This window comes from Thalassophryne amazonica, chromosome 23 (assembly GCF_902500255.1).
Source record: "Thalassophryne amazonica chromosome 23, fThaAma1.1, whole genome shotgun sequence".
NCBI classification, from domain to species: Eukaryota; Metazoa; Chordata; class Actinopteri; order Batrachoidiformes; family Batrachoididae; genus Thalassophryne; species Thalassophryne amazonica.
The window spans coordinates 5,640,101-5,655,629 of NC_047125.1; the positions used below are offsets into that span (position 1 = coordinate 5,640,101).

Genomic DNA, 15,529 nt, shown 5'->3' on the forward strand with positions numbered 1-15,529 from the left:
TGAATTTTTGTTTTGTTTTTTGATGTCCTAATAAAAATCGAACATGTAAAGGGTTAAGGGGCAAAGACTTTTTCACAGCACTATAGGTTCCGCCTTTTGGTTCCTGAATCAAAGCTCATAGCGACTGAAGCTCTGAATTGAAGGCTGTAGTTGTTTCCTGAAAATTACGTGACTGAGCCATGTCTGATGTCAGTTATGTCACCAGAGTTTTTGAGGTTTTATTTAAACTAATAAACTTAATTTAAATATTTACCTCTGCCAATGAAGTTGGGTGGAGTTTGTTTTCTAGTTTGTTTGTGAACAGCCTGTAATCCAGAATCTTTCATACATTATGAAATTTTTACAGAATCTTGGAAAATTGGAATAATCCCTATTCTTTAGCATTGAATAATCAAAAATTTATAACGCTGTCAAAGCTTGAATTTCTTTCATATTTAAAAGTATTATGTAGGATGCAGGGTTCTCAGCAGGATTTCCCTCAGTGTACCAGAAAAATCACTTTAAAAAGCTGGAGGTTTGGGGGATGCTTAGGTTTTGCCCCCCTTCAACCTATATGGGTGATTCTTTAACTACGGGCACTATTGGCCTTGTAAATGTAATTTCCACCACACCATTGCCTTACAATATAAAGCGCCTTGGGGCAACTGTTTGTTGTGATTTGGCGCTATATACATGTGCTCTGATGTCACTGTTTATCTCCATAGAAACTACCCAAACAATCTTTCATACAAACTGTTTAAAGGGACATTACAGTGTTGTGGTGGAAATTACGGCAATAGTGTGGGACAACTACATTTTGTTTAAAAAAAAAAAAAAAATCACACAACAGTTGTATGACATTGAATACCCCAATTATGTTTTGATTATTTTACTGATATTTTATTCAGAGATATTTTAAAACATTAGAAAAAACGTTTCTTTACCATTCATTTTTATCATTGAAGATCAAAAGTCTGGGTGTGGGACAAGCACAAAACGGCAACATTTGCATATAATGATGCTGAAAAAAGGTGAAAAAGTCATCATAGACTACTAGAACAAATTTCTTAACACTTTCATTGTAAAGATAACTATAAAAGTGTGAAATTTCCCCTTTTTCTGTTTTTCATACAATATGATCAAGGGACATAATAAGTGCCCGTAGTCTAAGAATCACCCATATTCAATTGAATACACCACAAAGACAAGATTTAAGTTTAATATTTTTTGTTTTTGTGCAAATATTTGCTCATTTTGAAATGGATACCTGCAACACATTTCAAAAAAGCTGGAACACATTTCAAAAAAGTTCATGACTTTTGACATTATGTTGGAGTCCAGCTAAAGTATGTGTGAAATGTAAAACAAACCCTCCTGATGTACATTTCCACTTTATCAGTTCCATCAGTTCAATAACTTACTGTCATCAGCTCAAACTCACCACTGATACTTTATTTTAATGTGTTGTTCCAACATTTATTGTTAATTGTTTCTTTGCAGACATGCAGTCGTTGTTGGTGATTAAAGAAGAAACTCTCCCTGAACACCAGGAATGGAATCTGAGTGTTAAGCAGGAGGACATCAAAGAAGAGAAGCTGTGGATAAGTCAGCAGGGAGAGCAGCTTCAGCAGCTGGAGGAGGCAGATCTCACCAAGTTTGGTTTCACTGCCGTCCCTGTGAAGAGTGAAAATGATGATGAAAAACCAGAATCATCACAGCTTCATCAAAGCCGAAGTGATGAGAGCACAGAGGCTGAGCCTGTAGCCAGCAGCTCATCAGTACACAGAACACTGACAGCAGAAGCTGATGGAGAGGACGATGGAGGACTACAACCAGCCAGCAACTCAGGTCCAAACAATCATTTACAACCAGATACCAGTGGCAGGAGTTCAGACAGTTCTGGAACTGAGACTGACAACAGTGATGAGTGGAAACAGACCCAAGAATGTCAACCACATTTTAACTGTGGAAAAAATACCAATATTGTTAGTTCAAGCACTTGCCACATTGCTGAGAAAGAATTTAATTGCTCTAAATATGGAAAAGCATCTGGTCACATGAACAGCTCTGAGCAACACATGAGGAAGCAAACAAACGTTAAATCATTTAGCTGTACTGAATGTGACAAAAGATTTGGACGAAAGAGCCACCTGAAAGGACACATGATAATTCATACAGGACAAAAACCATTTAGCTGCTCTGAGTGTGGTCAAAGATTTGGACATAAGTCCCACCTGAAAAGACACATGATAATTCATACAGGACACAAACCATTTAGCTGTTCTCAATGTGGTCGAAGATTTGGACAAAAGAACCACCTGAAAAGACACATGATAATTCATACAGGGGAAAAACCATTTGGCTGTTCTGAGTGTGGTCAACGATTTGGACATAAGAGCAGTCTGAAGGAACACACAATAATTCATACAGGACAACAACAGTTTGGCTGTTCTGAGTGTGGTCGAAGATTTGTCAGAAAGAGCTACCTGGACACACACATGACAGTTCATACTGGACAAAAGCCATTTGGCTGTTCTGAGTGTGGTCAAAGATTTGGAGATAAGAGCACTCTGAACAAACACACAATAATTCATACGGGACAAAAACCATTTGGCTGTTCTGAGTGTGGTCAAAGATTTAGAGATAAGGGCACTCTGAACAAACACACAATAATTCATACGGGACAAAAACAATTTGTCTGTTCTGTGTGTAGCCAAAGATTTGGACGAATGAGCCACCTGAGTACACACATGATACGTCATACGGGAGAAAAACAATTTGGCTGTTCTGAATGTGGTCGAAAATTTGGACAAAAGGGCTGTCTGAAAAGACATATGATGATTCATACAGGACAAAAACCATTTGGCTGTTCTGAGTGTGGTCAAAGATTTGGACGAATGAGCCACCTGAATACACACATGATACGTCATACAGGACAATTTGGCTGTTCTGAATGTGGTCGAAAATTTGGACAAAAGGGCTGTTTGAAAAGACATATGATGAGTCATACAAGACAAAAACCATTTGGCTGTTCTGAATGTGGTCAAAGATTTGGACAAAAGAGCCACCTGAACAGACACATGATAATTCATACAGGACAAAAGCCATTTGAATGTTCTGAGTGTGGTCAAAAATTTAGACATAAGAGCCACCTGAATGAACACATGATAATTCATACAGGACAAAAACCATTTGGCTGTTCAGAATGTGGTCAGAAATTTGGACGTAAGAGCAACCTGAACACGCACATGAGAATTCATACGTCTCTCCTGTGCCAGCACTGAGCTGTATAACCCATCAGACCACCAACGTACTGATGCTGGACCCCATGAACAGCAACCTCAAATGGCCAAAGAAATTATCCAAACTACAACACTGTAAATTTGTCTGTTGAGAAGAAAAACATCTTGCACTACTTTGCTTTCTCAAGATATGAGAAGTGGGGCAGGGGACAAAAGGCAGTGTTTGAGCAACGGCTAAAAGAGCAGATTTACCAGCAGTGAGAAATCCCAAAATATTTAACAGCAGAAAAAATAGAAAGTATAAAGGAAGAAGCCCAAGAAAAGCAATGAATAATCACCAGTTGCTGGAGGAAGGTAAACAGCTCGAGTATGAAAGGCATGTAATGAAATTGGCTTAAGTCTCATCTTCACAAAAATCAGACAAACTTATGTCTTTGTTAGGAGGCGGGGTTGACCCCGTGCTTGGTATGACACAGTCCTCTAAGAGCTGTGATTGGTTGTTGCGGAAAGGGGAGGAGAAATTTTAAAAATGTGCTCCGCCCTTCTAGTTATGAGTGGACAGTAAATTCAACCAATTATATAGCCTGAACTGCATTAAGACATGTAATCATGAGGATAACTGAAAATCAGCAAAATTAAATGAATTGTTACACAGCTTGAAAATGTTTGAACGTACGTCATTCACATGCTGAATATCTATATATTAAAACCGTGCATGCGTGAGTTTTAGTATGTTCATTGTGAGTACATAATATAATTGTAAATACATTAAAAATACATACATGACACAAGAAAGTGAAAACATTCCATTTCATATCAAATGACAAAATAGAAGTAATGATAAAAGAAAATAATGTTAATAATACCGATAATAATGATCATAAAATAATATTAACTGTGCATATATGATAACAAAAACCTAAACAATTTATAAATGCATTAAGACAGTAAATTAACAAAGTATTTACGTAGCTCAAGCCGGTAGCATGTTATTGACTCGCTGTCATCCTACATACGGAGAATATCTCTGCTTCCTCTTTGTCTTTTCCGCCATCTTCTCTGCTTTAGACACTCTTTGGCTTCTTAAAAGTCCTCCTCCCTCCTCTTACCAGTTTGGCACCTTAGGAGCTCTCTTAAGGATTAAGGTGCTTTGTGGATAACTTTCATCTTACTAAGGGAAAATTCTAAGAAATGTCTAAGAATTTGAGGAATTGTAACATCACTATGAGCTATTTTTACCCTTAAGTTGCTTCGTAAATACAGGCCCAGGAGTCTTTCAGCACCCCAACAGCAAAACTATTCACAGATGTACTAGGAATTAGAAGAATTAGCAGAATTAGCACCATTAGAACCAGACTTAGGAAGACAAATACTGGGCCACAAGAAAACACATTACAACAGAAAGAGCAGAGATCTCCCAAATTGCAACATTTATTGAAGACCAAACTCAACAACTTTATGGGAGGCTGGCAGAATATCAAGCCTTAGTGAAAGTCTTGGCCACACAAATCAGGAACAAAAACAAGAAAATGAATGCAAAACAGATAAATAAAAAAAAAACAGTTTGCAGAAAACCCAAGGCTAGTCTACAGGAACATGGCAAAGGACACTGTGGACGTGCAACAGCCATATTGAAGGAGGTGCAATAAAATGTAATGCTGTTATTTGGAATAAGCAAGTAAAAACAGGAAAAATTATTGATGTAACAGTCCCCAATGACTGTGGTCTCAGTAGAGTTGAGGGATAGGGTGTGGTTGGTTAAAGTGAATCTTTGTTGGCAGGGGGGTGAAACTTTTGGGTTTTTGATGTCCAGGGATGCATTCTGGAGGGTTATTTGATGACTACTTTCTTACACTAGTACAATATATTAGGTAAATTGTTTTTGTTTCTGTTCTTCTGTTTAATCTGGGCATCATACTGCTTATTGTTCTGCTATGTTCGGATGTTTGGTGTATTGATTAATCTGCAAACCTTTTTGCTCATCGTCTTGTCCTTTTCTTTTTTGTAGTTGCTGGTATAAGTGCATATATGTATGTGTGTGTGTATATATATGTATGTGTATATATATGTATGTATGTGTATGTGTGTGTGTATATGGCAACTCTGCTTCAGCCCACACCCTTTTGGCTGCATTTTTTTTTTTTTTTTTTTTTAATTGTTTGAAGTTTTGTTTGATTTTGTTTTAATTGGTTTGGTCTTTTGAGAGATTTCTTTAAGTGTGTGTGTGTGTGTGTGTGTGTGTGTGTGTGTGTGTGTGTGTGTGCGCGCGCGCCCCAAATAAAAATTCAAAATTCAATTCAAATTAAAAAAGATATTGCTTCACATCCCACTTTACTTATGCAGATGGTTCATCAAATAACTTAGTGTTTACAGAGTAGTACTGATTTAAACACTTTAGTTGCTGTTATTACTATTATTAGTAGAAGTAGTAGTAATATGAAAAATGTCTTTGTAAATGGATCTTTAATTAAGGGTTGGGGTGTTATACTGCATTTACCCATAGGCAAGACGTGTTATGAATGTCATATTTGCGTCATTCTTGGCACATTCCTGACATTAATGCATCTGAATAGGTTTCTTAATAATGCGTGATATTTGTGATTTTTGTGGAGCATGTTTTTTTGGCTGTCAAAAATATCTTCCACAAATGTCACGTACCACCCTCATTTCGCCTCATGTCGTGGAGGTTGCAACTGAGCGTGTTGATCCGTCTTGATTAGTGGTGATCCTTAATAGAGCGTGACAGATCGTAACGATGCGTGATAAAGCGCAACAGCGCGGAACATTCTTCTTGAATGTGCGTAACAGTTCCTGATAATTCTCCAGCAACATGTCATTAATCGTAACGCGTGGTTAACAGGTTGCAGTAGTTCCTGTGGAGGCCTGACGCCTCTGCCTCAAATCATCACATTCATGATCAACGGCCAAGAAAGTATATATCATGGCATTTGTGACTTGCTGTCATTATGTGTAAATGCAGTATTAAGGCACCCCCACCAGGCACCCTCTTTCCATGTGGATTCACCCCTGGTTTGCAGTCTCTAAGCAGGAACAATCAAGAATTTGGGTATGTACGTGGAAAGTGCGACCTCATTGAGAGGTAAGAAGGTTTTATGGGAGTATTTTATGTTATGTCATCCTCAAAAAGTGATTTTAGCTGTTATTTGAGAAGAAATAAAAGCCTGTTAGTGTTTAATGTTCATGCATTGTGGTTCTGCAGCTGTGTTTTTAGTTTAACTACAGCAAGGACACTCACAGAGACACTCAGAGCAGACTTTGAAAGAAAAGAAAAGTTTAAAAACATGTTTGTAAAACCCTGCTCTTATGTTGTCACCGCACTGTGAGACACTCAAATACACAGCAGTCTGGCCCGCCACCGCCCTTGCCCTTCCTCTGACACAAGGAACAGACACAGAGACTTGCTGCCAGGAGAAAACAAAACAGAGGTCCTTATTCTAAAACTCAGCTTTTGAATGTTTTGAACGCGATAAATTTTATATCTTGCGTCCAGCCTTGATATTTCATCAGGACGGCGTGAGCGCGAAACCTGATGAAATCACCATAGAGATGAAGTTTAATCCCTGATTTTATTTAAAAAAAAATCCAAGAGAGAAAAACCCACTGGCTGTCTTGTGTGCCAGAGGATTTGGACTAAAAGGTGGTGTGAAGGTGTGGTGTGTTTAGATGTTCATGCGAGATGGTGTCTCTGTCAGGAGTCCTGCTGCATGCTGGGATACATTGTGTTTCCCTAAATACCCACTCACTCATCTTCAACCACTTAACTGAGATCAGGTTGTGGGATTCTTTAAATATTGAAATTCTGAATTTTGTTTAAATGTTTTGTTTTTTTTTTGGGGGGGGGGGGGGGAATTGAAATTCACCCAAATACCCCCCTCCCTTCATTTCTTGGTGGATTTTGATTATCGTGGTTCTTTTTTTTTCTCTCTCTCTCTCTTTATCTAAATCCTGTTCACAATTCTTCCTTGTGAAAATATAAAAGGGTGATTCTTAGACTACGGGCACTTATTATGTCCTTTGATCATATTGTATGAAAAACAGAAAAAAGGGGAAATTTCACACTTTTATAGTTATCTTTACAATGAAAGTGTGTTAAGAAATTTGTTCTAGTAGTCTATGATGACTTTTTCACCTTTTTTCAGCATCATTATATGCAAATATTGTCGTTTTGTGCTTGTTCCACACCCAGACTTTTGATCTTCAGTGATAAAAATGAATGGTAAACATTTTTTTTCTAATGTTTTAAAATATCTCTGAATAAAATATCAGTAAAATAATCAAAACATAATTGGGGTATCCAATGTCATACAACTGTTGTGATTTTTTTTAAACAAAATGTAGTTGTCCCACACTATTTCCGTAATTTCCACCACAACACTGTAATGTCCCTTTAAACAGTTTGTATGAAAGATTGTTTGGGTAGTTTCTATGGAGATAAACAGTGACATCAGAGCACATGTATATAGCGCCAAATCACAACAAACAGTTGCCCCAAGGCGCTTTATATTGTAAGGCAATGGTGTGGTGGAAATTACATTTACAAGGCCAATAGTGCCCGTAGTTAAAGAATCACCCAAAATCAGAAATTTTAGGAAAAACTAGACTTCACCCAAAATGTTTTTCATTTTTGATGGCTTTTGATTCCACTTGTTTTGTTTGATTCATTTAAACACTGTTCACAGTTCTTCCTCACAAAATATTTAGTTTTGTTATCAGCAAATCTGTTTGTTGGGAAAACAATAACATTTTTAATTCTAATGGTTTTAATTCTAATGGTTTTGTTTGATTCACCAAAGCTGTTATTCATTGTAGAAAGTTGGATTTGGGCAAAATACCAACTTTTGGTCATGAAATCAATGAAGTTCACCCAAAGTCAAGCAAGTTCTCAGATTGCATGAAAGAGGAAAAAAGTTACAGAAATGAGACGGCATTCAAGAAAATTTAAACTATCATTAAAATTTTGAACTTCAACTTCCAATAAATTTCTGTTTCCTGACACACTGCTGTCAACATTTCAGCTGGTATTTCAGGTTTCATTCAAAAGTCTGTTTACACAATAGTGTAAACACATTTTATTTGGGGTGTGTCGTCATTTTCCTCGCCTGCATAGTGCGGGGAAATAATTAGGAGAATAAACCCAGGTGAGCTCTGGTAATGTCTACTGCTGTACCTGTAAGGTCAGAGGTCAAACCAGCGGTGCCAAAAATCGATGGTGGAGGTGGAATGAGGAGTGTCTTAAAGGGAAACATTTTTCCTGAATCAGCGGCGTTTCTGATTCTGTCATGAAGACAATTTGGCAGCAGAAATGGTGGAAGATCAACATGACAGAAGAGACGGCCATGAACTGAGGACAACAGGGTGTCCAGATTTACAACGCTGCCGTTCAGCTGCTCTGATCATTTTCAATTCTGCATTTTATGGAGTGTAAGTTGCATTTATTTAACTTGTTTGGAGGTTCTGGGACTTAAACTCCAGTTGACTTATGTACTGATAACACACATTTCTCAGTATGAATAATTATTTATATCAGTCTGTCCCAGGAATTAAAGCAACAACTCCATTTTCCCTCGAACATACACATTAAAGCAAAAAAGAAAAAACCACGGTTTGTCACAAATAAACTAAACTTTTTAGTCAGAACACAATGAAAAAAAATTTAACATACATCACAAACAGACAAAATTATATGCATTAAATAAACATTAGTAAACGCTTCATGCAGTACAAGTAAACTCCACAACGTCTCATTTCTTTTTTCTTTTCCAACCACACAGCAGAATCCACAGCACATTCTCAGTCACAATTGTTCGTGTGCACATCCACAGGCCACGCGCAAGTTATAGAAAATAAAAGTCTAGGTTTATTTACCAAGGGGAATCACCCCTTAATAAACACTCTCCTTCGCAGCAACACTGGCTTGAAGCAACACTTCGGTATTCTTTTTCCCCAACAAAACAAATAACTACTTAATAAATTCTCCTCCTTGTAGCAACACTACGGCAATACACACACAGCAACACTATCGTGTCTTCAAGGTACGCTGACCTCATCCTCGTGGTAACACCACGGCACTACTTCCCCAACTTCTAAAATTACCGTAAATATTATAAAAGAAGAAGAAAAATTTGTTCTTTCTTTTCACCGTAACCTTCAATAACTGTCCAACCACATAAATTTCAGATGGAAACCATCACTTACTCACAACCAACATCAATTTTACAGTAGTGAATACTGCAGAAATTCGATTATAACAGGTTTCTTGCTCACCCGATCAACGCGCCTTCTGTATTGGTCGTAAAAAAAAATTAAAAAAATTACATGGCCTGTCGTCGTTAGCCGTAAACTGATTTACACCCTGGGTCATAGCACCATTGTAATTTCTAACTGGTTCTTTATGTAATTTACTGCCCCTTTCCAAGAACCAAACCACTGTATTCCTCATTTTGGATTTATTAAAGGTCACAATAAAAACCAGACCGGGACCCTGACAGTGTCCATCTTGTGAAAGGTCCAAAAAATGGGTCATACAGTACTTTTTATACAATGGATGTAGTTTAGTCTAACATTTCTAATGTTACTGGCTCTCACAGATAGGGTGAGCCCTCCCTGTAGCTAAAACTTAGACATAAATGATGGAAGTAAAACTTAACTCTTATGTTTAAACGTTAAACCAGATCCCAGAGACTTCCAATCAAATCGCAAAAGCAAACACTTGATAATTAACATAAAATAAGTACTTGGCACAGATATATCTAACATCATAATAATTATTTTGGTAAAGATCAGAAATAAAGAGTTACAATAAATTATTCAAGTCAAAGAGAGTTCCAGACAGACTCCAGTACATTCTGTGAAAGCAGCAATAGACATGGACACTACCTGATAAAGTAAATAAACTACAGAACCTGCTTTGTGAAAAGAGGTTTTGGGCTTTGGTGTCCCATAAAACAATTGGGCAAACATGTCATGACTGGATAATCAGAATCAGAAAACTTTATTTATTCCCAAGGGGCAATTCAGTTCACAGTTACCGGCCTTATTGAGCCGAGCTTTGAGCACAAACCGGAAATGGCACAAAAATTCAGCCCCCTGCGGAGAAAAGGCCACAAACCAGCGGACAGTACAGCTTTGTCAAAACTCTGCTGATCAGAATACTGTACCAATTGTTCATCTTCTTAATACTGTGTGGTAAAGTATGCTTCAGGTCGTACAGAAATAATAGAGCAATTAGGGTGTTGTTCCAAAATGAAATCTCAACAAAACCTTACATTACTTCTTATTGGGCAACAATATTCCTTGGGCAAAATTCTGGTTATTGCCATATAAATATATTATCACAAACAAAGTTAGAGAAATTTCTTTTACAATATTGCATAAAATATACCCAGTTAGATTCTACATGACAAAATTTTAAAAAAGATATTGATACATCTTGATCCTTCTGTTCTCTGGTGCCCGAAACTGTACCACATCTATTTTGGCACTGTGACATGAACAAAAAACTTATTTTTCTATAACATTACAATGTCATTTTGATTTAAAGTAGGAGCATGTGTATTTGGGTATCATACCTGTCAGTCACGAGGACGAGGATAAATTCTTTATTGTTAATATAATTTTATTACTGATCAAATACTATATTCATAGAGCAAAATTTGCAGGCGAAAGGCCTCTGTTTTCTGTGTTCATAAAGACTCTTAAGATATACTTCCAATTGACTGCTAATTCAGAAAATGTGAAAGCTCTGAAAATGTTGATTATCTGTGAAAAGTATCATATTGTTTAAATTTATTGATATCTTAAGCTAATGTGAATTGCATTTGATTTTCAGATACTTTCAGATGCTCCTCTATTGTTAAACATGGCAGAGACTCCCCTGATACATAATACGTAGACAGTCACTTGCCCAGTTGCCAGTTCCGGATCACCGCTGTAGTATTTGCGCCGCCGTTTCTCAATCAGCGCCAATAAGCTAATACTTGGTACCAATGGAAAGACTGATGTTTTGTCTACAAATGACCACAAGCTCGACTGGATCCAGCCATCTTTGTGATCAGCAGAGGAATCAAAACATCTGGTCTCCGTGGTGTGCGCGCATTTTCTGACTCACTCATTCGTGCAAGTGTGAAAGTGACGATCTCTAAGAAACAGCAAAGGTGTCACTGGTTCTAGAGTGGGAAAATACTTACTTGGGTAGAAAATGTCAGTGTGTTATGTCTTGCTGTTTAATTGCTGCACGCATTTATCTCCGACGCGAAAATTTGCCGGTTGTGGATCACTGAAGCAGCCTCATGTCAGTACTTGTGAGTTATTTGTACTTTGGGGGTCATCTCAACATCAACAATGGGTATGAGGGTGATTCTTAGACTATGGGCACTTAAAAAATGAGGTGGGCTTCATAGACAATTGGCAAAGCTTCTGGGGAAAACCTGGTCTTCTTAGGAGAGACGGCATCCATCCCACTTTGGATGGAGTAGGTCTCATTTCTAGAAATCTGGCCAATTTTATTAAATCCTCCAAACCGTGACTATCCAGGGTTGGGACCAGGAAGCAGAGTTGTAGTCTTACACACCTCTCTGCAGCTTCTCTCCCCCTGCCATCCCCTCATTACCCCATCCCCGTAGAGACGGTGCCTGCTCCCAGACCACCAATAACCAGCAAAAATCTATTTAAGCATAAAAATTCCAAAAGAAAAAATAATATAGCACCTTCAACTGCACCACAGACTAAAACAGTTAAATGTGGTCTATTAAACATTAGGTCTCTCTCTTCTAAGTCCCTGTTAGTAAATGATATAATAATTGATCAACATATTGATGTATTCTGCCTTACAGAAACCTGGTTACAGCAGGATGAATATGTTAGTTTAAATGAGTCAACACCCCAGAGTCACACTAACTGTCAGAACGCTCATAGCACGGGCCGAGGCAGAGGATTAGCAGCAATCTTCCATTCCAGCTTATTAATTAATCAAAAACCCAGACAGAGCTTTATTTCATTTGAAAGCTTGACAGTTTTATTTGTTGTTATCTATCATCCTCCTGGTCATTACTGTGAGTTTCTCTGTGAATTTTCGGACCTTTTGTCTGATTTAGTGCTTAGCTCAGATAAGATAATTATAGTGGGCGATTTTAACATCCACACAGATGCTGAGAATGACAGCCTCAACACTGCATTTAATCTATTATTAGACTCAATTGGCTTTGCTCAAAATGTAAATGAGTCCACCCACCACTTTAATCATACCTTAGATCTTGTTCTGACTTATGGTATGGAAATTGAAGACTTAACAGTATTCCCTGAAAACCCCCTTCTGTCTGATCATTTCTTAATAACATTTACATTTACTCTGATGGACTACCCAGCAGTGGGGAATAAGTTTCATTACAGTAGAAGTCTTTCAGAAAGCACTGTAACTAGGTTTAAGGATATGATTCCTTCTTTATGTTCTCTAATGCCATATACCAACACAGGGCAGAGTAGCTACCTAAACTCTGTGAGTGAGATAGAGTATCTCGTCAGTAGTTTTACATCCTCATTGAAGACAACTTTGGATGCTGTAGCTCCTCTGAAAAAGAGAGCTTTAAATCAGAAGTGCCTGACTCCGTGGTATAACTCACAAACACGCAGCTTAAAGTAGATAACCCGTACGTTGGAGAGGAAATGGCGTCTCACTAATTTAGAAGATCTTCATTTAGCCTGGAAAAAGAGTCTGTTGCTCTATAAAAAAGCCCTCCGTAAAGCTAGGACATCTTTCTACTCATCACTAATTGAAGAAAATAAGAACAACCCCAGGTTTCTTTTCAGCACTGTAGCCAGGCTGACAAAGAGTCAGAGCTCTATTGAGCCGAGTATTCCTTTAACTTTAACTAGTAATGACTTCATGACTTTCTTTGCTAATAAAATTTTAACTATTAGAGAAAAAATTACTCATAACCATCCCAAAGACATATTGTTCTCTTTGGCTGCTTTCAGTGATGCCGGTATTTGGTTAGACTCTTTCTCTCCAATTGTTCTGTCTGAGTTATTTTCATTAGTTACTTCCTCCAAACCATCAACATGTCTATTAGACCCCATTCCTACCAGGCTGCTCAAGGAAGCCCTACCATTAATTAATGCGTCGATCTTAAATATGATCAATCTATCTTTATTAGTTGGCTATGTACCACAGGCTTTTAAGGTGGCAGTAATTAAACCATTACTTAAAAAGCCATCACTTGACCCAGCTATCTTAGCTAATTATAGGCCAATCTCCAACCTTCATTTTCTCTCAAAAATTCTTGAAAGGGTAGTTGTAAAACAGCTAACTGATCATCTGCAGAGGAATGGTCTATTTGAAGAGTTTCAGTCAGGGTTTAGAATTCATCATAGTACAGAAACAGCATTAGTGAAGGTTACAAATGATCTTCTTATGGCCTCAGACGGTGGACTCATCTCTGTGCTTGTTCTGTTAGACCTCAGTGCTGCTTTTGATACTGTTGACCATAAAATTTTATTACAGAGATTAGAGCATGCCATAGGTATTAAAGGCACTGCGCTGCGGTGGTTTGAATCATATTTATCTAATAGATTACAATTTGTTCATGTAAATGGGGAATCTTCTTCACAGACTAAGGTTAATTATGGAGTTCCACAAGGTTCTGTGCTAGGACCAATTTTATTCACTTTATACATGCTTCCCTTAGGCAGTATTATTAGACGGCATTGCTTAAATTTTCATTGTTACGCAGATGATACCCAGCTTTATCTATCCATGAAGCCAGAGGACACACACCAATTAGCTAAACTGCAGGATTGTCTTACAGACATAAAGACATGGATGACCTCTAATTTCCTGCTTTTAAACTCAGATAAAACTGAAGTTATTGTACTTGGCCCCACAAATCTTAGAAACATGGTGTCTAACCAGATCCTTACTCTGGATGGCATTACCCTGACCTCTAGTAATACTGTGAGAAATCTTGGAGTCATTTTTGATCAGGATATGTCATTCAAAGCGCATATTAAACAAATATGTAGGACTGCTTTTTTGCATTTATGCAATATCTCTAAAATTAGAAAGGTCTTGTCTCAGAGTGATGCTGAAAAACTAATTCATGCATTTATTTCCTCTAGGCTGGACTATTGTAATTCATTATTATCAGGTTGTCCTAAAAGTTCCCTGAAAAGCTTTCAGTTAATTCAAAATACTGCAGCTAGAGTACTAACGGGGACTAGAAGGAGAGAGCATATCTCACCCATATTGGCCTCTCTTCATTGGCTTCCTGTTAATTCTAGAATAGAATTTAAAATTCTTCTTCTTACTTATAAGGTACTTACTTCAGCTTTCAGGCTCCTCTCCTGTGGAACCAGCTCCCAATTCAGATCAGGGAGACAGACACCCTCTCTACTTTTAAGATTAGGCTTAAAACTTTCCTTTTTGCTAAAGCTTATAGTTAGGGCTGGATCAGGTGACCCTGAACCATCCCTTAGTTATGCTGCTATAGACTTAGACTGCTGGGGGGTTCCCATGATGCACTGAGTGTTTCTTTCTCTTTTTGCTCTGTATGCATCACTCTGCATTTAATCATTAGTGATTGATCTCTGCTCCCCTCCACAGCATGTCTTTTTCCTGGTTCTCTCCCTCAGCCCCAACCAGTCCCAGCAGAAGACTGCCCCTCCCTGAGCCTGGTTCTGCTGGAGGTTTCTTCCTGTTAAAAGGGAGTTTTTCCTTCCCACTGTCGCCAAGTGCTTGGTCACAGGGAGTCGTTTTGACCGTTGGGGTTTTTACGTAATTATTGTATGGCCTTGCCTTACAATATAAAGCGCCTTGGGGCAACTGTTTGTTGTGATTTGGCGCTATATAAATAAAATTGATTGAATTGATTGATTGATTTAAAACCCTCCTTTGCTCTCCATCTCTAACAATGTAAGGTGCGAAATGATAGCAAGTTGGGAAACTTGTGCTATCCTGACCCACTTCATTGAGTTTAAAGCTTAGGGGGAGATATCAAAATCCAAGAGTGTTTATTACCACAGATTTGATTTTATCTTCATTTATTAAGGAATGCCACTTAATTTGAGTAAACACTTCATTGTTTGCTTGTAAAAATGTATAGCAGTGCCTTTTCAAACTAAATAAATTCTCATTTAATAAGTATAATTTTGTGTTCAAAACACATTCTTGGGCACAGTGTGTATCATTCTGCATTCGAAGGGCTCCAGCCAGATGCCAGGAATTAACCCAAAGTGACACAGAGTGTTGTGATCCAGAACCGGGCAAAGTGATCCAAGCCATAATGCTTCACACT

General features: G+C 37.9%; 1 protein-coding gene and 1 long non-coding RNA gene across 2 annotated transcripts in view; one reads left to right on the plus strand and one right to left on the minus strand.

Moving 5' to 3' along the window:
* Positions 1–15,529, plus strand: part of LOC117504818 — a 3,434,143-nt gene that overhangs the window by 3,164,720 nt on the left and 253,894 nt on the right. The gene's annotated exons all lie outside the window — the stretch shown is intronic.
* On the minus strand, positions 2,258–3,947 carry LOC117504865. The gene is made up of 2 exons (XR_004558917.1): positions 3,048–3,947; positions 2,258–2,633 (listed from the first exon to the last, which is right to left on the minus strand). It is a non-coding gene; the product is annotated as an uncharacterized LOC117504865 (long non-coding RNA).